This window comes from Notothenia coriiceps, unplaced genomic scaffold (assembly GCF_000735185.1).
Source record: "Notothenia coriiceps isolate Sejong01 unplaced genomic scaffold, NC01 NC01_scaffold00020484, whole genome shotgun sequence".
Lineage (NCBI taxonomy): Eukaryota > Metazoa > Chordata > Actinopteri > Perciformes > Nototheniidae > Notothenia > Notothenia coriiceps.
In genome coordinates this window covers 225,453-249,160 of record NW_011353185.1, presented here as the reverse complement: position 1 = coordinate 249,160, position 23,708 = coordinate 225,453, and the positions used below count along the sequence as shown (strand labels likewise).

Below are 23,708 nucleotides of genomic sequence, written 5' to 3'. Positions count from 1 at the left end.
CTGAATTTGCAGCTTGTATTAACAGTATTTACAGTATTATATAACTCTTGTTTGCTTGAACAAACATGCAGGTTTACAAGAACAAACTTGGTGTCCTCTCCTTGTGCACGTCCTTAAGTGGTGAGTTAACTAAATAGACAACAACTAAGTATATGTAGTATGATTGTATATATACAGTAATAAAAGCTCTTTAATAGCCGTGCAGATACCTCACAATCTACCTGTACTCAGGTTATAATAGGTGAAATGTTTATAGAGCTCTCAGTGACATTAAAGACTGAAACAGATCAATTATGACCAAAACTAAACAGGCACATAATCACACACAAAGAATCATAGGACTCTCTTAACTTACAATCAACAATTTCATAGTCAACAGCATGCGCGAGACACTGAGAAATTAGCCCCAGTCTGGCATGCATATTGTTCACTCAAGCAATAAATGTGACTCCAATTCAGCCTGACGCACTATTGAATTGACAAATTACTAGATAATGCACCAAATATAAGAATCCTTCCCAAGCAGACACTTTGAATAAAAGAGTACAGAATATTAATGTTTTTCCTGCAATGGATTGGAAACACCATCCTGTAGAAGCAGGGATACAACTCCAGAGATTTGCTTTAAGTCACAACTTCACCTCAGCATTAAACTGAGCCTCAGGGGAATCCTCATTAAGATAAATTACAGTCTTTATGGGAATAATAATTAATGCACAGTCGCAGAAAAAGGTATAGACTAAATCCTCACAGGTGACTTGTAGCTATAATCAATTTGAAAAAAGTGAAAACCTGTAGTGTCCTATCCCACAGATGTCCTAGAGATAGCACTTGGTGTGTGTCCTTTACCTGTTTTAACATGCGGCCCACACAGAAACACACACACGCACAGAAACACACACACACACACACACACACACACACACACACACACACACACACACACACACACACACACACACACACACACACCATTGGCTGTTTATCCCCAAGGGCGCCCAGCTAAAGGAGAGAGAGCCCCTTAATCATGTCCCTGTCCTACGTCCTCGTTATCAGCCACGATTAATGAGCTCTCCATTAATGAAAAAAAAAAACCAGGAGGTGCCAACCCCCGAGACAAGGGGGGTGGGTGTGTGTGAGGGGGGCCTGATAGTAAACGCTCCCCAGGTGCAATGACATCACCCTCCAAGGTAGATATGATAACTGTCACAGCTCGCTTTTGTGGAGGATGACAGGTCATGTGTCTAAGTGTGTTTGCATGCACGTGTGTGAGTGTGTGTACCTCACACACAATACACTGTTTTGATTGTTCAAACCCAACCTCTTGGGTCTAATCCCTTTTGCCTTTGTATATCTGTATTCCTCTTTTGTCTATGGGGGCTTTATGGCGTGAGGGAGGGGTGTGAGGGAGGCAAAGGATAAGGAGCGCTTGATGAGACAGTGGAAGAGCAGGAGGAGGAGGAAGAGGAGGAGGAGGAGGAGGAGGAGGAGAGGGCGGCAGGTGCAACGGACACCCGGCGCAATCACCGGCGCTCGGCAAAAGCGGGGACAGGAAATCAAGGTTGTCTTGGCAACCTGGCACTATCGATTAAGTGCGGCCGTCTCCGAGCTCACATCAGAGTCCCGATGGAGATGGTGATGTGTCGGGTTTCAGAAGAGGAAGAGGGGAGGAGGTGATGCAGGAGGGAACAGTAGGAGCAGGTGAGGTGAGGAGAGGAAGGGAAGCTCGATATCATTGTGTCTCCCCACCACTTTGGTTCTGTCCATCCACCTCTCCATGTTGTTCTGAATCTCTTCTAGATTTATGAACGCACAGTATTTCTCATCCCTAAGTCATTTCCATGGTCGAGGCCTTCTCCAAACCCTGCAAGCATTTAGCACGCCTGTGTCCCTGCGTCTCCTCCTGCCTCCTTTTGTCCTCCCTGCGTCTGTCTCTATGGGTCCATGAGAGCACAGTTCTCCCAGTGTTTCCAGGCCATTAGTTCACATTGTGTAGTTTGATTTAAGGACCCCGTGGCACACATGAAGAGTTTACTTTCCTGTCTCTACAGGGCGAGCCGTTTCTGTGCAAACCCCTGCGTGGCCCACAGTGATTTCGCCATCATTGTACAGTGAGGTAGTGTGATGTTGCATAAGCCCTGTGCAGAACTAATCAATACGCACTATTGACTTGTTAGGAGGAGTATTTTTGGCTGATACTGCACTCAGTTGGTGTATCTCGATGGTCTAATGTCTCGTTCACACTGGCTCTCCCTGTCTCTTTCTTTCTGTCTTTCTTCTTTCTTTACTTATAGATCGCCCCGTTTATTTTTTTGTCAAGATTGTCCTGTCAATCATCCAAACGAAACCTCTTTTCCCACCTACAGCATGAACTAAGCCCTTGTTAGATTGAATAGCCGTGTTGCTGGAGGAGATCTGCTGTCTTTTCATTGGAAGGACAACAGTACAAAACTCTCCCTGTCTCCATCCCTCCCTCTCACTCTCTTCCTCCTACCCCCCGCGGTCATTTGAACACAGAGCACTCCTCTGTCCTGCCATCATGTGGGTGTTACAGTCTGGTTAACCCATAGCTATCTCCTGAGCAGGGCTTTATATTGTTTCACACGCTGTTTCATTTAGTGAGTTCAGGAAATCTTTTGTGCTGAGGAATAATTCATTTCTTTGTATTATCAGTGCAAACACTTTTTGGGTGAATTTAAATGTTACTAGGGGTATTGTGCTGGACATTTTCTTTGTCAGTAAGTCACTGCGTCATGCCAATAACTTACAATTATTCATCAGAGAGCTTTAGAGGTGCTGCTGGGCGTATTTGATCCTCTTGAGACAGTTTCCCCCTGTTGCTAGTCTTTAAGCTAAGCTAAGCTAACTCTCTGCTGATTGTAGCTCCATGTTACAGACATATGACAATTGTATAGCTATTCTCCTCTTACTATGATTATAAGAAATATATTTCCCAAAATATTGAACCATTCCTTTATAACTCTGCTGTTATGCTACTTGTGAAGTCATTAGCTAGCTTAAAATATGGCACCATCGTTGCAGTGCAGACATGCTAAAGGCTATGTTTATTAGCCTGCTTATTAGCTCAGTCAGCACAAACACAGAGTATGACCAGCATTATTTTTGCCGCATCATGGATAGCCTACATTTAATCATGTCCAAACCGTCCAAACCCATCAGTGAGCTAAGGCTTTTGATGATTTGTGCAGCCGGTTCTGAGGCATATCAATTAGGTAAACAAACAGTTATTTAACGTAATTGTTTTGAGCTGACAAAATCAGCATCATGACAATTTTACTGGCAGGTCATAATTAAGAAGAATATTGCAATTATCCTAAAATGAATTAAATATTGCAATATTAGACACAATGAGACTTAAAATTAGCACATTAACAGGTGGGACAGGAAATGAACACAATAAAATCAGGTAATAATTAACAACAAGATTATTGCTTTGCTATTATCCTAAAATGATTTGAATGGTGCATATCAGATGCAATCAGACTTAAAAGGAACATATTAGATGAGAAAAGATCTGAGGGGAACTCAACAAAATCATTTGTGGTCTAGAGTAATGTCTTAAAGACTGTAGGGGCGCCTAGCATCCCAACTCCCCTCTCATCTCTCTTTATTCGGGGCTATTCTGAGCCGGCCTAATGTGGCGACGGTGCTGCACGCTGAGTGAGCCAGCGGTCATTAGGGCGTGCAGACAGCACTCTCTGCCCGAGGCCACAGGAGCCAGTCAGTCTAATGATGAGGCCAGTGAAGTGCTAGGGACCTGAGCGCCCAGGACGTCCTATAGCTCCATCCAATTAGCCTCCATCAGCCCCGCCCATAGTCACGCTTACTTGGACCATGCAGGACAGCCATTAAGGTTACCTGATTGTTAAGAAAGATCTACAGTTTGCCATGTTCAACGTACAATTTCCTCATCATGCATGCTCGCATTTCTTGTTTGTACCCTAAGTCTAAACCAAATGCAAGTATGTCTATCTGTTGTTATTATCCTGTAAGTGAGTTGAGCCATGGGAGAGAGAGAGAGAGGCTCAGCCCCGGCGCTCAGATCCAGTCATCCTCCCCTGGGAGAGGCTGACTGAACAGGAATGTAAACATGGCAGCTAAATAAACTGCTGTGTGGGGCAGAGAGGGAGAAGAAGACATAGAGAGAGAGAGAGAGTTCAGGATCACTTAAGGAAAAGCACACACTATTACAGGCCAGATCTCAGCAGTTTGAAGTGGAATATATATCTCAGAGTAAATGGTCTGAATCCAGACAAATGCAATAAAGGGGATTTTTTTGGGCCATTAGCTTGCAGCAGCTGTAATCAAGGAATTTAACCTGGGAGGGGAGACGACATCAACTGCACAGCGAGGCTTACAAGGACAGCTCAGCATTCCTCTCTACCTCGGCTCCTTTTAACACCTTATCTCAACCTCTCACTCTAAAATAAGATGCACTCACACCATGTCACATGGCAGCAGACATCACCCACAGCTTCCCAAATAGTCCACAGACTTTGAAAGCTCAAAAAGTACCTCACATTCGTCTGCAATTTATGGAGCTGTCATTACCAGCAAATACGACTTAACCTTTTTTACACTTTCTGTGACATTTTAAGCATTTTATTGTTACTATCTTGTTTAAATTAGCTAAACACTTTTCCCTTTTATGCAATATCTTAGCCTTCTTAGTACTGACGTTCCTCTTGTCCCAGTGACAAGAGAAAAGTATCCTAAAAAGTGCCTCTGTCTGTGGATCCTTTTTCTTCCACTCCACTCCCAGCAGTATTCTAATCCTTCAGGCTTGTTGTGATGTGGTGATGTGACTGTTGAGCACAGGTGCTGCCGGCCGGCTGCTGCCACGAGGTCTCTCTATACTGCCGTAAGCCACGACAGGTGGCCGCCATTACAACTGTCTTAGGTAGCAGGTTTAGCCTTCACCGTCCCACAGCCTGTTCGGCTCCATCACAACTACCTATAGAACACTTTTGACATATATGCCATGCTAGTTTTCCACTACCACCTGTCCCCTCCTTCCTTCTCTCTAAAACCACCAGCACTTCTTAAAGTCTCTGCTTTAGATCCCTCTTCGTGGTCCCTGTGTAGCTTTTTTCCCTCTTTCTCTCAATGCCTTTCATTTTCTCCTAAGGTGGATCAAAGAGTAGAGGTTTGTGGAGGCGTATGGAACCAGACTCAGTGTCAACAACAAGCTTTCTCTGCCTCCTTACTTAGCTAGAGTTTACTGTGTGAGAAAAATTCCCTTTCCACTTCTGAATATCACTGGGAACTGGTGCCTCTTTGCCAAAATGCCCTATTCTTTCACCCAAACCAACACTATTTATATTCTATCAATCATTAGATAGTCATAGCATCCTGATATTCTACCTGATGTCTTCTTTTCATCCCTGTCTTTGTCCTTCCTGGTACCACCCCTCCCTCCTTCCCTGCCTCCCAACACTGGGCGCCGGGCCAGAGGTGCTAAACAGCGTCTTAACCTGGTGTCTGAGCCTGGACTCATCCTTTATTCATTCCCATTAAAGGAGCATGAGAGTTGTTCTCTGCCTGTAGTCGCTGCTGTTGCCCCCCTCCATTAGAAAGACAAACGGCCGCAGTGCGAGTGTATCTACCTAGTCTTCCGTACATAACTAATGGGTGGGGGTGAATGAAATATGCATGTTGGTGCTCCTCCGATACCTGTGAGTCCAGTTTGTGACAAGACACACCATGTGAGGATTAAAGCAGATAACAAAGACCTTAAAGGTGCTGCATAAAAAGTCTGTTGAGAGTACTCTTTTCTGAAGCCTTCCAAATTGTAATATTATAAAAATGTTTGCGCTTTGTGGGTCTTTAAAACATTTCTAGACCAGTGAGAATTCCACCCACTCTGTATTCAGTTCAGATAGGTCTACAGTTGTAATTGTTTTCCTGTTTATTAAATTTGGTCTCAAGTTACTTGCAGCGTGGCAAGACATTGTGCTAAAACCTTGAAATCCTCATTTGAGGAGGCTTGCAATCATTTTGAAATATTTATACTGTTAAACAGGGGCACAAAGGCACACAAACAATAGCACGCACACTCACAGAGTACACATAGTGCACCAAATGCCTCCAGCAGAGCCATTTAGCTGGCTGAGTGCCAAAGTCTTCCTTACGATATAAGCCCCCAGGCTCTCATATATGGTACTTCATGTAGAAAACACACACACATCCACACACGGGCCAAACAATATCAGCATCTCCCACCTTTACAACCTTGTTTCCTCATTTAAAAAAAAAAAAAAGGGAAGATAAAGAGAGGAGGGCGGCAGACGAAGGGAGGAGAGGAATGAGATAAAGGTTAAGAATGGTGATGAAAATGGAGAAAAGTGCTACGCCAGCGACTCCGGCAGGGAGACAGACAGGAGTGAGCATTTCTGCCGCGCTGGTGGATTTTTTTTTAGAGTGTAGGGAGGGGTGTGTGTGTGTGTTGTGTGGGGCAGGTACATTGAATATCAGCATATCCTGTAGACTATCATCCTCACAGTCTCACTTTGTCTCTTAACTGGACTGTACTTCATCTAAAGGAATTAATGCTACAATTTCTGGGAGACCCATGGCAACAAAGATCATCTCTGAGAGATTATGTTGTGTTTGAATGTGGGGACTGTTTGTCGTGTTCAACAGAGGTGAGCGGGGGATTGGGTGAGCACCTGAGCAGTAATCCAGCCAGTTAGTTTTGGAGGAGCCATTTAAACGGAGCGCGGGCATTAGAGAGAGGTGGATGACAGGGTCAGGGTTTTCCTTTAATCCTCACACTGCTGCTGCCAGAGGAGACTGACAGGGGCAGAGGCATCAAACAGTGGCAGTACGTGCCACTGGAACACTCTATATTAAAAAAACACTCTAATTATAGTCGAATAGAATGAAGCTCGGGTTACATGGGTGCAGAAATGTAAACACAAACCAGATGCATGTGAAGTGTGTTAAAGATGATGTTCACACAGACATGCGAGGGAGCTTAAGAAAATAGCTTTTTCAGCCTTTGTCTCATGGAAACCTCTCTAATAAATGAAAAGCTATTGTTATCCAGATCAGACCAACACACACAAACAATAATCACCAGCCCCGTGGATGAGCGGCATTACAGTAAAGTAGCAGGTGCCTGACCATGGCCGCAGTGCACGGGGCTGATTTGATGGTAATCTATAATCTGTAAAGCTTTGATGCCACCGCCAGGTTTATCAGCGAGGTTTGTTTGGCCAGGCTCGGAGCGCTAGTTTTAACAGGATGACAATGTTGCACGATTAACCTTCGGTGCTTCACAGTGTCACCGCCGCCGTTTTTGGTTATGCATGAATAGGTTGACGGTTGTATGAGGTATGTGTCTGTGTGCACAGGCATTTCAGTGAGGGGAGTTTTTGTGCATTTCCTTTGGTTTAACTGTATTGTCACACTACAAAAAAACAACAACTGTAAGGCTTGATTTGTAGTTTCCTTAGTATGATCTGTATTTCCAATTCAGACACTCTGAGGCTGTCTTTCTATACATTATACATGAGAACGCATTGTTTATTTCAGCATTCTTGTATTCACCCACACCCATCTCTCTTTATTTGTCATTCTGTTGTGAATGTGTGCGTATTCACTACAGTGGTTTGGATCCACCAGGTTAAAAGTGCAGACTGGAAATGCAGCAGACCGTGGGGCTGTTGGTGGTGACACGTACGGCTCACACGGCGCCAACTGCTTTTATTGGACAATAATGGGAGGCTGCCATGGATGACTTACAGGGACGCACCCGCAACCTTACATATGGAGGGGTTTTATTTGAACACTTTGTGCGCAATTGCGTGGAAGGCATTTGAACCGCTGTATGATGTATTTGCTGGCATTTAACGCCTCACACGGCAACACCTATGACTGACAGTGGGTGTTGGGTGTATGATTGATTGTGTTTTCTCCCACTAGTGGAAGATTTGACATGCATTATAGGTGAATCACTGGGAAAGGTTAGCGGTTATACATCTGTTTGGTACGTTTTGTGCTTTCATGTACATACACTCGTGTTTTTGAGTGTGTTAAACATGTGCTTGTGATGTACATCTACTGGTTAAGTGTGCATTCATTCAAAGCCATGTGAATACATTTGTGGACCAAGTAGACAAAAAGCAATAGATAGTTTGCTCTCACCTGTAGCACCTTTTTGTGCGAGTCACATTGAGTCTGGCGTTAATTCATATATAGACTAGCTTCCTCTGAAAGAAGTCACCATCCTGTCTCCTCTGGCAGGTACTGGAAGTGTTGTGTCAGCTCTGTGATAGCCCTTTCAACTTCCTGCTGCTCCTAAGATAAAACTTCCCCCTCCTGCCGGCGCTCAGCAGGAGAGGTTCTGTGGAAGCACGCTGCAATCTGCGCTGGAAAATGGAGATGTTAGAAGGCATTTAAAGTTATGGAGTGATACATGGAAATGCAGGCTAATAATAAATAAGACATACTCTTAGTACATGAGTGTTTCTTGTTCCTCTGGAGAGCCATCGTCTCTCTCTGTTCTTCCTTCTTTACTTTCTCCCTCTGTTGATGTCCAGTCGGAGCACCTGGGAGGAAGCAGCTGTAGGTGGTGATTACAGTTCAGAGACTCCAAAATAACCTCTCCTCCTCCCTACCTGCTCCCTCCCTCCATTCTCTCCTTCTCAGCCACCTTCTTTTCTCTGAATCACCCAATCATCTAAATAATACATTTAAGAAGTCCACGATATAAGATGTTAAAACAATAAAGAAAAACAATATAAAAAGAGGCCAAATTGCTTCAATCATGCATTTCCGTGTGTTCCTGTGTGTTTGTGCATGTGTGTGTGTGAAGCCATGTAAACAAAGTGACTATACACACTGCCATGCTCATCAATATGGGGAACGGTGGGCTCGGCTCACACAGATGAACACAGGATGAATAATGTTAGCTGAGCATATGACCACCCCTCTCCACCCACCTCCACTGTGTGTGTGAGCATGTGGTTACTGTGCTAAAGCTCCCATCAATCACACGCCCAGAACCTTTCAGCAAACTACACGCACACACACACACACACACACACACACACACACACACACACACACACACACACACACACACACACACACACACACACTAAGACACCAACACGTATACACTCCTTCTGAGTTTATTAAAAGCCAGAGTGTTATCAGTGATCTCTCTGACAACAGCTGCACACACACACACATATAAATACAGTCATATCTACCAGAACCATCAACGCAAGTCACACTCATGTTGGTGGTGTGACATGAAGAGGACAGATCTGTCTTTCTTTTCCTCCCGGCTACAGAGCACATCACCACAGTTGAACAGGAAGGCCAGTGTTCAGGGTCACACTGACCAGTGGAATTCCCCCTACTCCACAGGGTGCACACACGAGTAAAACACTGCTTTGTTTGACCCAGATCAGCCACCGTAGGGTCAGAGAGACAAAGAGCAAGCACCTCTTCCATCACTGCTGATTTCACCCAAAACTGTTTAAACTCACTATATGGAAGCAGATGTGATATGAAAAGTTGTGTCAGCACTGCAGGAGCCTTAACCTACAGTACAGGGTATTCTTGGTAAAACTGTGCCCCATTGTTGTATAAAGAGAACTAGATACAGTTTTCGTACTGGGTAGTTTATTTAATTTAATTTAAATTAAATTATATTCTGATTTACAGACGACTCGTTCCCAATGTTAATCAATGGGAAAACATTTATGTTTGACGTCAAGGGCTGACACAGAAGTTGTAGTACTGCCTTTTTGGCCACTAAGAACATTTGCATCAACGTCTGGCGCTGGTCACTGCTTCCATGTGGCATTCCAGGAAGTACAGCCAAAATGTTCTTTTAGTTCCCTTGTTGGGGAAGGAGAACAGGGATCCCAAGCAGAGATGACTTGTTCTCCAGAAAAACGTTATCAGATACGCATTTGAAGTGTTTCTACTTGGGGCTACTTGACATGAAGAAGAGGGGAGGCTCTATTCCTGAAAACATCTGGCTGTTCCCTGCTGAATGACTTCACAGTATGGGTGAAATCACATGGGATAGTCCCGAGAGTCCGGTCCAATGATTGCAGTGTGCTTTGGTAATCGACGTCCCACCCTGTTGGCTGTTGCATACAAGAAAAACCCAAATTTGGCCTCCATTTTTCAGCCTCAGGGAGAAGCAGCTGGCATCTGACCAGAACTGAAAAGAACATGACTCAGCACAAGAAAAGCTTGCATTCAGTCAGAAAGTACCATCGTTTTTCTTTTTGTTGGTCAATTCAGCAGTGGAGTCACTCGCTTGTGTTGCCCTCTCAAAAGCAACAGTTCATTTGTTCCTGTGCTTGAAATACACTAAGCGAGGTGATATAACAGAGTACACAAGGGTCCCACAGCAGCACAGTAGGCCCATTACCAACCATGGCAGAGGGGAGTGAGAGATCTGCGCCTATCGATTGCCCCGGCTGGACTGTCGATACTCCCCTTCGGATTCTGACACAGCGAACTAATGGTCTCCCAGGCCGGTGGCAACCAGACACACGCCCACGCACAGTCCCAGCACCTCTGGGTGTAATGGACAAAAGAGGGCCCGTCAATACATCAATACATGACGGCCTGTGTTTACCTGCTGCCTCAGCCATTTCACCAATCAGCACCGCATTGAGAGGGTGCATTAACAACGCCGCTGCTCGCTCAGCTCGTGATATTTCATCTGTCCGCCCCGGTTCCACAAATCATAGTTAACGTGTTAGTCACCGCAAGTACAGTCATAGTGAAAGGAGGAGGTGTCGAGCTGTTAGAGGGGCACAGTGAATGTATTTGACCCCCTTACACACACTTAAGGTGGGGTCTCGCAACATGTACCCTTTCTGTCTCGCCTGGTTTAGCAAGACAGATTTTCATAGCCGTCCATCCGACAGGCCGCCTGTAGTCCACCCTCATGGTCATTTAACAGCAGGGTAATGGTGTGAACGGCACTGCTTGACTGCTCTTCAGCTGTAGTCGCCTGGAGGCTGGTGTTGTTGGGAGAAGGGGGCTAACCCTTCCTGATCACACGGGGGAAAGCCACTTTGCCTGGGGAGAAAAGAAAAGAACGTAAGAGGAGGGGGGTGTTGGTGGAGGACTGAGGTGACAAAAGAGCTTTTGTGGTTTTAAGTTTACGGCGTTAACCCCTTTCTCTCCCTGCTTCACATGACTAACAAGAAACCACTGTGACAACTGAGCAATAGCCCCGGGCCGTGTGTTTGATTATGCGTTTTTGTGTGTGTGTCAGGGGTTGTCCTCAACGCTTGGCCTCGGGTGTCTTGTGACAGAGCTGACATTCTGGAGAAGTGAGAGATTGGTCAGCTGTTGTCAAAATGCCACAAAGAGCAGGATTTTTTGCAAAAAATAAGCGCCCTCACTGCACTTTTGTGCGTTAGTGTCAGAATTAGTGAAGCCACAGTAGGTTGTCAACATGGATCTCGGCCCCGGCTTCACTGAGGTGTGCTGACCTGCTGATTGCTATAAATGGGAACTTGCAACGGTTGTAAAATTAGATGCAACCAATAAACAAAAAGGCACTTCTATGTTATTTCTGCACTTCCACCTGTCTGTGAATGTTTGTACGTGTGTGCACAATCTGCAAATGTGTGTCTGTTGCCCTATGGCCTGTCCCCTCCCCGAGACATCTGTCAGGCAGAGCCACAGCTCCAAAGAATGACCTTTACTGAGGCGCAGGCACCCAGAGAATGCACACACTAATGTAAATATCGCCCATCACTATTTTAATTTCTATCTCTTTCCTCCTGTCACTTCCTTGTTGTCTCTTATATTCATTTTATTATTCACCCTCGTTTCAACCTTTTATGTCTCCTTTTCCCAGCCTCCGTCTCTCCTCGGTGTTCTCTCTGTCTTCCTTTCTCTCAGTCACTCTGACAGTTTGTGACACTCCCTCCCTGGGGCAGCCATCAGTTCAGATGAGCATTGTATGTGACAGGCCAGCTTTGTCTTTTTAAGCCATTAGCAGTTCCTCTCCTCCCACCTCGCCATCGTTCCCCTCTGTTTACCTTTTCTGCCCTCTTTTCTGATTGCATGCACACATCTCACGCTGCAATCTTTGTAATAATCTACATAACAAACCCAGGCTCGACTAGAGTGAAGAATTGACGAGCGTAAATATGTGACGGTCTCTTTAATAGACCGAGGTTGTATTTAATGAAGCCAGTGATAAATCTGTGCAGTAAGGTATACTTACAGGTAAGATTTAATGAGATTTTCCAGTTGGAGAATTGTTAGTCAGTGTATGTACCTCCCTCTTCATAGGCCAGAGTAATTCCCCCTACTCTGTACTCCCCCACAGTAAAGTGTCAAGCCTAATACAGGCAGGAATGTCCAGTCACCTGCTCCTAAAATGCAACAGCCCTGTGCTACACTAACCTAATATAGACCTGCGCTACACATGCAGGTTGGATAACACCGTTATTGCTCATTGCATATATTTAAACACTCACCTCCATGTAACCCAGCTCAGCTGTTAGGCTACAATGCTACACAGTGGAAACTAACAACAAGCAAGGCGATTTAATATGATAAAAGGATGGATTAGATATTTTATGTTTGATGATAAAGGAGGTACAAATGTAGTATTATGATCCCTGTTATCCCCTAGAAATGCTGCAGTGCTAACAGGCGTAAAAAGACTGGTAGCATTCATAGTATGTTAGCAATAGCTTGGAAGCGATCAGCCGGCTGACCCATGTGTATCTATGACAGAGCTTGGATCAAGCTGTGAAATTGGATTCTGTTTTCTGACAACACATATAACAGGTTCAGCGGTTTGGCCTGCCACTTGCCAAATGATTATCACAGCTCTGAATACATGCGCCTATTGTCCAGCCTTAACGTGTGAGAGGATGATTTTTAACACATGTTGGGCTCAAACAGAATCTGCTGGCTCGGTCATGTTGCTGTTATTAGTGCTTAAGTGGCTAGGACTAAACAAAGAAATGTAATTATGCTACTGATGTAACCCACTACATTTGAATGGGCTGAATACCAATAGATAGATTGGCTCTAATTCTCTCCTCACAGATCCTCAACTCTAAATGTCAACCCTAGACACAAACTGGCAAAGTCTAACTGGAAGCAACACTATTATACCACTGCACAGCTTTCAAAAGCTATCAGTCTGTAACTGCAGCCTGAATAGAGTCTGACAGCAGAGGTGACAGGGTGATTTCATTTTGCCTGCGACACTCCAATGAGAATTGACGGAGGCTAATGTCACATTAGCCAGGTTTGTGTTTGGTTGCCTGCCTGATGTAACAGAGTTTTGCTCTTAACTTGAAGAAGCCGCTAACAGAAAGGAAGCAGCAGTTTACCCAGGTGTGTGCTGCTGCCTTCCTGTGTTGCTTTTTTGGTGTTGTTTATGTTTAAAGATGGTTTCCAGTGCAATCATGTGGAAATGATATCAAGCCACATACATGGTAGGGCTCAGGTAACACAGTGTGTTATTACTTGGTGTGTTGGTCTTGCATTCAATGAGCCAGATCAACCATAAAAAACATTGAAATGAACCAGAGAGATTAAAGAAAGAGCAGTATGAAGCATGACTGCAGGTTTTCTGGGCATAACCGAATCTAGAGCAGGTGTTTCCTCTCTGAACCCCCCTCCCCTTAACTTCTACACCACTGCTTTTTTTTCAGTCACCTGCCTATACTTTCTATAGCTGGACTGGTTCACTGGGTGGGCGTTCTCTCACCACAGACCTGCTGAGTGTTGGAGAACCGTAGCAGGTCTCCACACTGATGGAGGGTGAGATGGTGCAGAGATACTGTAAGTGGGTACAATAGAGTTTAGGTGCATGTGTGGGAGTTTTGTAGGCACCTTCTTAGGACATTTTGCCGTAAAGGTATGTGTTAGTTGTTCTTTGTGGCCTTCTGTGATTGCTATTAAGCCACAGTCTTGTGACCACCCATTATGATTGAAATCCCTTCAAATGCCAAGCATGCCTTTACCGGCTTAACATACAGAACACACACACTCTCGCTTAGGTGTTCCAGTATTATTACCGTTGATGGGGCTCTTTCACCTCCAACATAAACACAGCCTGGGAGACAAGTGTAAACTTGGTGGCGGGGCCATTGCTGTACGTGTGGTGTGATCACACCCTCCAGTCCTTACCAGCCCACTGGCCTTATTTAGAAGAGCTGAGAGGAGCCAGATGCAGCAACTCTCCGAGGACGCCCGGTGTAACAGAATGTGTGTGGCTCATCACCATGCTCATTAGCCTTGGAGAGAAACACCATGGCCTGCCTGCCTATGATTCGTACCCAGAACAGGCTGTGACTTTCCCTTCGGTAGAAACACAGCCTATTATCTAGGTGTCATTGAGGTTCAGCAGCACTATCGAGACTAACCATGAGTAATAAACTCATGTTGCACAATAAGCAAAGCACATAACAGTGAAGGTTTAGTCTTTTTGAGAAGCAATCCACAATCTCTGAGGTGCAGTTAAATTATTTACTTACACACATTAACAACCACTGACTTCCTTTACACTTCCAAGTGTCATCATGCAGATTAACAGAAGAATAGCACCATTAGCATTAGTGTTATTATGGAAAGTGCTCATCAGATGGGAGAGGAGTGACCTGCAGAGGCCCATTAGCTCACATGCTAAAACCTTGATCAGCGTCATTAGGAAGACAAGAGCCCATTGTCTCCTAGCTCACCTCTGAAATGCTTCCTGTAAAGAGCTCTGCTCCACATGTTGTTGAAGTTCTTAGATTGAATAATCCTAACCAATTGTTTATGCTGTGTATTGTCATTTGCCTAGTTGAATAGCTGCATCTATCAATAGAACATTTTACATCTCTAGTAGGTTAAGCATACTGAAACGAATCACAAGTGACTAATTCTCAGGAATACTTGGTGCAATTGTCTTTCTATATTAGTGCTTCTGCTTTTTGTTCCTCCCAGCCTTACTTGGAACAATGAGTAACAGTCATTGGGTGTTGTTTGGGGAGTTTGTGTGCTGCATTTCTATGGACAAACTGTCCAGGGCATGCCTGACTATAGATGCGACTGATCTCCTCCTTGTGGTGGAGAGACTTGGCATTAGCTGTTTGGAAACAGTCTCTTGGGACCCCTAGTGCCCTCTCCAGCTAACTGACTGTGTGCTATGTTTCCACAGTTATATGTCTGAGCAACTGGGACCAAAAAAGCCTTTGCTTGACCCAAACGGCCGAGCGAGGCTGAAGCAGCCTGTGAACTATGAAAATTCCCCAATTCTTTTGTTTTGCTATAGGCACTTGAGTTGACCTTCCTGGCTCTGTGGGAGGAAGGCTGTTGTTTTAACAAAACCAGCAGCGTTTACCTCAGCGCTGAATGAGGCACCTCACCTTGAGACAGCATACTTGAGGTTTTGAATGGCACGTCTTTGTTTTACTTTGGTTCGAGCTGGGTTTTTTTGTAGTGGTTGACTTCCCTGAGAAAATGGCATTGCAGAGCCGCAAGGGCAGACTCTGTGACGACAGGGTCTGTACTCTTTGAGGATGCCTGTGGTAGTTTCACCGCTGCCTGCCTGGCCCTGAGCTCCATATGAGATAAGTGGCGTACCTCAATGAGAGAGCCTGTAGTACCAAGGCTAAATATAGAGATAGAAGAGAGTTAGAAGGGCAGACAAATAGTGGCTGCTGCTTACGATGAGTCAATCTGTCTAATCACAAGCAGAACAACAGCAGACATAGGAATACGTGTCAGTCCTTTGGCTGAAATTAGTTGCAGAGAGAGCACACCCTTTGATCTGTCTCTTTAAGACAGGGAAAAGTGTTTTGGTTGGACATTCCAGACATACCTCCTACACAATCTGGTATAAGAGCTGTCGGCCTGCACATAACACTTATATCTTTACAGATGTCTTTATAGGTAATGAATCAAGATAAAGCTTACTTCAGACGGTAATGTGCTTGTTCACAGACTATATGTGTTTCGCTGTGTCCTCATCTAAAACTCGCTTATTAAGCCAGTCACTCACACCTTGAGGGCCTCAAAGCACAGAGATAGCTCACTCCCACAGAGGTTGAGATACTGCCATTCCAATCTGGCATGCCTCAGTGTATGAAAGCACAAAACCGAGCCATCTGCTGTTGTACAAACACGACTCCACAGTGATTGTAAGTTCCTAATGTCTCGTTTTCATCAATCAGGCCAGGATCAAATAGCCTGTGCCTAAAATATGTGCCAGCGAGTTTACATAATTACAGGACAGAATCAACACAATGAACCTGTGTCAGGGGACCCATGGCGCTTGATGTTCTGTACTGACAGATCAGCCATGATATGTCTGCCAAGGTGATCCCCTCAAATGGGGTAACGGTGAGCCTGTTTTGGGAGTAACCCACACAGTCACCCCTTTGCCAGTAATTGATACAGCCTGGCAGGTGTCATAACAACACAGCCGTCTCTCCAGCAGGCATATTTAAGTGTGGCTGACAGGAACTGTCTGGCGCTATCTTTCAATAGACTCTGGGAACTTCGTTAGGGGGAAAGAGGGTGAGGAGTGATGGTGAGGGTGGAAAAATTCAAGCAGCTTTCAGATATTTACTGAAGTCTTACGGTACTGTAGCATGGTAAACTACAACAAGTATTTGTAGCATGTTGCAAATATGTGTAGGTGAAGACTAAATAACATGCCAAGAGGCTTTCATTTCATCAGCTTGTCTGCTCCCATCACAACACTTGGAATTGAGACCATGATGTATTTTATGGCCCATAAACTAAGTGGATACATTCACCATGAAGTCACCCATTGCTCTGTGGACCAAAGGTTTGGTTTTTTGCAAGTACAGGTGACAAGAAGGTAAAGCAAAGTACAACCAAATGCAGAAAAATACATTGTAAGCCAAAAAAGTTAAAATTAGCTTTCATGTACTGAAAAACTCAGTGAAATTGTAACATGCTTCATTGTCTATTCCAACCCTAACCCTCTAAATGGGAACACACATTTACATCGTGCTATATTGAAAACAACTTAAAACTTGCAATGTCACACACAAAACAACAAGCTACAACTTGTGTCAATAAATCAGGTAAATAGTCTTTCTCATAGACTTCTATACAACCATCTGTCAGCCAGTGGAGACGCCCCCTGCTGGCCATTAGAACAATTATTGCCTCAAGCTGTTAAATGTGGAGCTGTAATCAAGCTGTATTATGTTGAAGCTGTTGGACTTGCATTGATTTAGCTGTTTTACCCAGATCCATAGAAGCTTTTTGTGCGGGAGGGTGTTGTAAAGGTGTGATCTTTGCCCAAAGGCTACGGACCAACTTAAAACCAAAGACACCGCCAAAAGGTTATTACCTCACACCTCAGGTGTTCAACACACTGCAAAACCTGAAAACTTTCCTCCACCTATCAATGCTTTTTCTCTCAGCTGCGTAGGAGTTGTCCTCTTGTTGTGTGCTAGCATCTTAGCGCTAATGAGGCCAGCTGTCCAAACGCTCAGCCGGTCAGCCAGAAGGGACTGCAGCCTTTGTTGATGCTAGGTGTTACATCTCCTGTTGGAACACACATTTTTGTTTCAACACCGCCAACCATTTGGCACAGGAAGACCGTCTCTGCTCACCCCCCACACCACCAACACTACTCGCCATCCTTTACTCTTTCTCTCCCCCCCCCGCCCCCTTTGCTGTACTTTCCTACTTTTATTGTCCTGCTGGCCGTTGCCACCCCCGTCTGCGCACACCAGAACATTGATTTTCTCTCTACAGCTTTATATTTGATCATTTTCTCTCGACACTGCCGACAGAGAGTGTTGCCTTTGTAATCGCTGACCTCAGCTCCACACCTGAGTGGCTGTGGCCCGAAACAGCCTCTCAGACTCGTCCTAAAGCACCTTCTGTTTCAGAATGAAGAGTTGCACTCTGTTTGGACTGCTGAATGGACCATACATCACCTGGCAGAGACGTGACACAAAAGAGAGGTAGGGATAGAGGGAGAGAGAGGTGGTGTAAGGTAGAGAGAAGAGAGAGTACAGAGTAGTTTATACAGTCGCAGAATTCTATATAAGTCCAATTCATTATACGTTTATGTGAATGTGAGGGCTTGCAAGTCTTTAATTGCTCTATTGGATAGAAATCCAAGTACAAAGGGTGTGTGTCAACCCTGAATGTATCTTTTGAAAACTACACTATGGTGGCAGTCACATCATATCCAAGAGGAAAAAAAAGATAATATTGTGAAGTGAGGAATAGTGCAAAGAGAGGAAAGAGGTTTCGGAATGAAATAGCTCTCCTGATGAACCCAATAGGATTTTGCAGCTGCGGCACAGCGGTGTTCACCCCGCAAACGATTCGCCAAATAACAGCGCTTCTCCCTCCTCCTCCACCACCTTTCATCCCTCCGCCCCCACACCTCCTTCCTCCCGCCTCCCCCTCAGCCTGAACCCTGCGCGTCTACCGAGTTTCTGTGAATACCAACCGGTTGTAATGACCTGCACAATGCGGAGAGAAAGGAAGAGACCTCACCGAAACAATTCTCATTGATTGAAACAGAGGATCACGGTTCTCCCAGATACGCCTCCTCCTGACAAAAAACATTAGCAGCCACTTCAGAAAGAGGTGGGCGAGTTGGGTTGGGGTGGGTGAAGAAGACAGAGAGAGAGAAAAAATGTTCAGGTGCTTTGTACTGGCAGTGCATATTCAGCGAGTGAATGCGAGCCGTGTGTGATGTGAGATAAAGTAGCTGGAGAGGTAGTTTCAGTGCTGCAACCCGGGCCCTCTGCTGACTGGGCTGCTCTCACTGGAGAATTGATTTGGCCTCGGAGAGGATCTGTAGCTCTCTCAGTGGAACAGAGAGATGGAGCGGAGGGGGGAGGGGGGAGAAATGCTAGGAGAGTGGGTGGAAGTAACACAGGTGGAATTGAGAGATGGAGGAACTGGGTGGAAATGAAAAGGAGCACACACTCACACACATCTGAGGCAGACAGTCGGTCAGGGAAATGTACTCCCTGTAATAACCCTCTCTGTGGGCCGCCTGTGTCTGTGTCTCCTGGCTCCTTCAGCCCATAACACAAGCGACCAGGTCACACCGACTCCCACGCAGCACACACACACACCACTTCAGCCCGCTCTGTAATGATCTCACACACCAGGTCTGTGTGTCTCCAAGTTACTAAGTGTGAATTTTCGGTTTCTCCCTGTTGTTTGGGAGTTTTCGAGGTTAGGGTTCATATCTGTCTCAAATGTTCACTTTGACTACAGTGAGACCTCCATTCGCTCTGTTGTTAGGGCCCAAGCTGCTTTTAAAAAAAAACGATTTCTACCATGAGGATCATTTAAAGAGTCATCTTATCTATTGGACTTTGGTGTGTTTAATTGGTGTTTCAAGCTCCTTACCCTCCTCCCTTTAATAGTCTTGACATTTAAATGACATCCTACATATATTTAACCTCTCTGACTCGTGGCCTTTCACATTTAGTGCTCATAATCAAGAAGCACACACCTCCTATTATCTTTATCAAGGATGAAAATGTGTGTAAAAATAGACGTAATCTGAGCAGTCATTATAACCTCTGTCCTCCATGTCTCCTTGTGCAGTGAGCAACTACAGTGATGTGGTGGAAGCCGGCTCAGAATCAGATGATGAAGACAAGCTGCACATCGTGGAGGAGGAAGGCAGCCTGGCGGACGGCGCTGACTGCGACAGCACCTTGCCAGAAGAGGAGCACCCCAGGGAGCGCTGCTGGGACGGAGGTGAGACATGACGCAAAGGACGTATTATTAATATCATTTGCAGTGAGCAAAGCAAATACAAACGTCACCTTACTACTCACTATTTCCACAACGTTCTGAGACTTGTGTTCCTCTTTTCTGCAATGCACAAGTGCTTTTTTAATCTAGTTTTTAGCTTTAAAATGTACAATCATTCTAGTGGGGTAAAACAGCATGTGATTTATTGTTTGCCAGATCTGACTTTAAGTGCCAGTTTATTAAGACAAGCCACAGTAAGGGATTTCATGCAACTAGTATCATCCAAATGACACTGGAAACTTTTCCGTAACATTGTTAAGCTGGTAGACAAACTTTTTTTTATTAAATGTCTCCAGCACATAAATAAAAATGTGCCTTTCCGCCTCTCTATGTATTGTTACGACATTAATTTTCTGACCGGTACTGTCTCATTTTGACCTCCTGACGTGAAGCAGGCTAAGTTAAGAAATGTTTTGCTGACGTCTGTGCGCAGATAAGTACCAGGCTTTGTCTCATTGTGAAACCCAGAGTGTAAGGAAACAGGTACTACACGTGGTGGGTCTCCAACTAAGGCAGGAAGTACAATATTAAACAAAGACAATGCCAACACAGGGAGAGACCTTCAAGCACAGAGAATAGCCTCGCAACCAAAAAGCCAGTGGAGAGCTTTATGGCACTGGTGGGCATTGGAGGGGCTGCCGTGAACTTCTTGTTACCTCAAACGGTGTGGAAGTGACATCAGAGGCAGCTCAGTGCCACAGGAAGGGCTGACGTCACACCCCATGCCCCTCCACAACAACAATCACAGGTGCTGAAGGATATTGGTGTTTCAACCTGTGCCCAAGGCCTCTGCGTGGCGTTTCTGACCTCATACTGCATGTGCATAAAAATATGTATGTGTGACATTGCTCGTGTCCGACTGTGCCAAGTACAGTATGTGCACCACAGGGACAGGCCCATATGAGATGTAATCCAGCCACTCAAATATTTATTTGAGGGTGTTGTTCCTTACACGGGTGAGAGATGTGTGAGGCTGAGGGGGGCTCGGATTTAGCAAGAGGTAAAGTTAGCGCATGCCTTAATGTCCGGCTAGCTAACGCTTTCAGTTTAGGGAGGGATTTTTTGAAATTCCTCTCCAATGAGTTTCAGCTCAGTCAGTTTCACTTGCAAGGTTTCGGTTGCACGTGCTTCACAGACCTGTGCACAGTGGAGCCACATATTCCCCTGACTATGTTGTCATTTTCATCGCTACTCCCCAGCTGTACCTCCATGCATAAAGGGAAAGTTGGAGGAAGAATAATGTCATTGGTTTTGGCCGGGACTTGTGAACATTAAACACTTCAAAAGCATGAGTTACACTGAAAGAGCTCAGTGAGCTGGCACCGCTCCACAGTTATGCCTGATCAAGCATATTTTCTTTTGCCTTCACTCATGTGCACACACACACCTGTCTTTCTCACTCTCTTACTGTATATAGCCTTCATATCACACATCAGGCAACATCCTCTCTGCCACTCAGAACCGGACTGATGAAACATGGGAAAGCCGCAGTTCTTTAAACAAACACACTTCACTCATCTCTCATCTCCTCATCCCTTGGCTTCACTCCTGAGATTGGAGAAGTCCCTGGAGCAGCCTTGAATAGTGACCACCACCCACTAATCTTCTCCTCAGCGCTGCTTCAAATTAAAACGTTGACACCCCTTCTCCCGAGACTAACGCGCTCCAAAACCAAAAGGTGGGTTTTCAATGCTCTACCATCTCTCCTTCACTTTCCTCCCCTCCCTTTTTTCTCTTTTTACACTCTTGCTGCTTCTCTCGTTCTGAATCATTCCTCCTGATGATATGGTATCATGGGCACCCTGCTCGCTGTCATTACTCATTCACGCCTAAATGATTATGCAGAAGTGGAGTAGCCCAGTGTTGGTGCCGTAAACTACAGCCTGCTTTTCTCTAAGAAGAGGCCGACTAACTCCAGGGGATAAAAAGGTGGAGAGAGTGTTGACCTGGGAGGGCTTCTCCTTTATATGTGATGATTTGTAGAGCTTGATTAAATCTCAGAGAATAGGCAGGGTGGATCTGGAGAGCTTTTTTATTGTGGGGCAGCAAAGGCACTTAATGACAGCGAAAGGCTGGGTTTAGCATGGAAACATTTCCTAAGGCAGTGAGAAGCTGGCTGTTAGGGCACTAAGGCAGTACTGAAGCGAATGCTCTCACGCACAATGACACCTACCAATTTCCTCACTGTTGGCCCAACATGCAGTGATGATATGTCATACTCCTATGAATCAGTCTAACATCCATTTTGATCACAGTGGACACACAGGAACACCTACATTCCTGATGCTTTATGTCACCACGTGAGGTTAAAAGTGAGCCACCCTTCTGGACAGGAAAGGAAGAATCTCCAGAGAGCTGGGAAGATTGTCCTGTGGAGACATACGGCACAAATACATGATAAGCAAGTCATCCCAGATTTGGAAATACCTTGAATGTAATCTCTGACTTCCCTCCTCGGAGATAAAGTGAAACATCTTCATTGGGATTGTTGAATATTTTAGCTGTTTGTGCAAATCCTTATCACTGATGCCTCTCCCATCCAAGATACAAACATGTGTGGATGCACAACCACAGGAAGCAGTGGGGGCAAAGGTCGTCCAGGGCAGGAAATGCATCATGGGATACCGTTGTATCATGTTGCAGGGATGTAGGCAGAGAAGGATGAGAAGGGAGCGAAGGAAAAAGAAGAGTGGGTGGTCTGGTGACTTAGTTCTAATACGTACTTTGGTAAGGAAACACTGTAAAGCGCAGAAAGGAAAAACATTTTTTTTTTGTTCTGCAACAGAATGTCCTGCTACAACCTCACGGGGTTTTTGTTCTGGGGTTTCTGAACTGATTTTCCACTTGTGCAGTGGTGCGTTCACATCCCTGCGTCAGCACATAAATGGCCTGTGTGGTGTTTCATGTCAGGGGAGCAGCCTGATAACGCGGAGCCGCCTTAGCGAGGCTGTGAACCCTTCTGGCTTCACAAGGTCTGTGCTTAACAAAGAGCCGACACACACACACACACACACACACACACACACACACACACACACACACACACACACACACACACACACACACACACACACTGAAAACAACCGCTTGTACTACCTTTGCACCACAGGCCCCCCACTGGGACTTCACTTCACACACATGCTCAACATTTAGTAGCCTAGAGGTGTGTTTGGATGCTGCCTTTGAGTTGAAGGGGGCTCAACATAGACGGATCAGCAATTTCCCACATGCAACAATGTTTGTGCAATATCTTGTCAAGAGCCAACACAACTGTGAAAAATACACTTCATTGAAACATTTCCCACAATGTCAAACTTTTTCTAAAGAAGAGAAAATGTAGCAAATGTGTCTACGGGGTATTGTTGGTCGTGGGAAAAAGCTGCGTGCTATGTGGGGGTTAGCAGCCCCTAATGTGTTTCTGACCCTCCACTTTATGATGAGAATTCCACAATTTCAAAAAAAAAGAAGAAGCAGCTGTTGGTTTCTGCCTTACACACACACATAACACCCAGCCTCTTTCTCTGAACGATCTATTATCCAGGGTTTCTTATAGAGGGAAGTTTTTTCGAATGGTCTTTAATAACCGTAGCAACAAACGACCGCGCTCGTATTGTCTCATGGCTTTGTTAAGGTGCACCACAGGAAGCCCAATGTTAGAGAACTGGTATTCACTGTGCGTCTGTGAGTCATGATGTGCTACACCTGTTCCCCTCTCCGAGGGAGCACACAGCTGGCCCCGTCTTTCAACACCAGCACAATTCACAAAACACAATTCTCAAATCTCCCCTAAGCTGGAGGAGTGCTTAAATCAATCCATAAAACATCTGCCCAGTAAACACCACCACAGTAGCGTAACTTTGCTTTTAGCTGATAGCTCTCCCTTGTAATTATTCCCTGTAATGATACAC

At 45.1% G+C, this 23,708-nt stretch overlaps 1 protein-coding gene across 1 annotated transcript in view; it reads left to right on the top strand.

The window, feature by feature from the left end:
- Nucleotides 1-23,708, top strand: part of zeb1b (zinc finger E-box binding homeobox 1b) — a gene marked incomplete at its 5' end in the record, with an annotated part of 240,925 nt that overhangs the window by 210,390 nt on the left and 6,827 nt on the right. The window lies entirely within an intron of this gene.